Genomic DNA, 1,395 nt, shown 5'->3' with positions numbered 1-1,395 from the left:
GCAGCCATGTGTCCGCGTGGGGACATCCCCGGCCGTGTCCTGCACCTGGGGGCTGGCGGTGCCGAGCGCTGCGGGGTCGGGGATGGGCAATGATGCGGTGCTCAGCCCCAAAACACGGCACCCCGGCTCCCCATGGCCCCGCACTGCGCAGGGAGCCGAGCGGGAATGGGATTCCCACGTGTGTGTGCGGGGCACTGCGATGGGGCCGGGCTGCAGCATCGGGGCCTTGTGGCTTAGGGGATAATGGGGGGAGTGGGGATCCTGGGGGTGTGGGATCCTCGAGGATTTGGGATCCTGAGGATTTGGGATCCTGAGGATTTGGGGTCCTGAGGATTTGGGGTCCTGAGGATTTGGGATGCTTTAGCATTTGGGATGCTGGAGCACTGGAGATCCTGAGGATTTGGGATCCTGAGGACTTGGGATGCTGGAACATTTGGGATCCTGGAGCATTTCAGGGGGTGCCGGAGTATTTAGGGGGATGCTGGAACATTCAGGGGGATGTTGGAGCTTTTCGGATGCTGCACGATTTGGGGCGGTGTTGCACGGTTTGGGGGTGATGCTGGGACATTGAGGGGATGCTGCAGTGTTTGGGGGATGCCGGAGCACACGGGAGATGCTGCAGCTTTTGGGGATGCGTGGTTCTCCTCCGTGCTCTGTGCCCGGGGTGGGTGGAGGGGATGGGAAACGTGCACGGCCCTCGTGTGTGCACGGCCCTCGTGTGTGCACACGCGTGTGCAAGGCGCCGGCTGAGCCACAGTGCTGCCAGGCGAGGGGCAGTGGGACAGATGGGCAGATGGACGGATGGACGGACGGACGGACGTGTCCCTCCTGGCGTGGAATTTCCCCGCAGTGCCTGGAGGAGGGACAGGAGCGAGCTGACCTTCTCACCCCTTTTCCTATGGGGGGGGTGGGATTAGGGGCTGCTTCCTGCTCCGTCTCTCCCAGCGCTGCCTCCATCCTGCGTGCACAGAGGGGGGGACCCATCCGAGGGGCTCCGCTCCGGCCCCATCCCCGTGTCCCCCCCCCCTTTTCTTCATCCCCTCTCCCCATCGCAGCCTCCGGGCGCAGCGCCGCGCGGGGAGGAAGGTGGAAAATCGCTGGGAGGAAGGAGCCGAAGGCGGGAGTGATAAATATTGAAAGGGTGGGATTTCGATGTAGGCTGCAACAGCTGTGCTGGTTACAGTGTCACACTATCTCTCCACAGGTTTACTGACCCATTTCCATTCACACGGCTGCCAGTATCTTAGCAACTGCAACAGTCCCCCAAGAACAGGCGTATTGCCTGCTATTAGCGACTGCTGCAACTGTGTCAAGGTTAGCTCTCTCCTCCAGCCCTGCAGGGTCTGCGGGCCGCCCACCGCCCCGCCGGGCTGCGCTGAGACCCCCCCCCAACCC

The 1,395-nt window shown here is 63.1% G+C and overlaps 1 protein-coding gene across 2 annotated transcripts in view; it reads left to right on the top strand.

Moving 5' to 3' along the window:
• AHDC1 (AT-hook DNA binding motif containing 1) overlaps positions 10–1,395 on the top strand; it is a 23,146-nt gene continuing 21,760 nt past the window's right edge. For both annotated transcript variants that reach the window (XM_021375458.1, XM_021375456.1), the window contains exon 1: positions 10–1,314. The gene's annotated coding sequence lies outside the window, so the exon portion shown is untranslated. The remainder of the gene's footprint in view (positions 1,315–1,395) is intronic.

This window comes from Numida meleagris, chromosome 22, assembly GCF_002078875.1.
Source record: "Numida meleagris isolate 19003 breed g44 Domestic line chromosome 22, NumMel1.0, whole genome shotgun sequence".
In the NCBI taxonomy this organism is placed as follows: Eukaryota; Metazoa; Chordata; class Aves; order Galliformes; family Numididae; genus Numida; species Numida meleagris.
The sequence above is the reverse complement of the archived record's forward strand: the minus strand, read 5'-3'. Positions and strand labels throughout refer to the sequence as shown.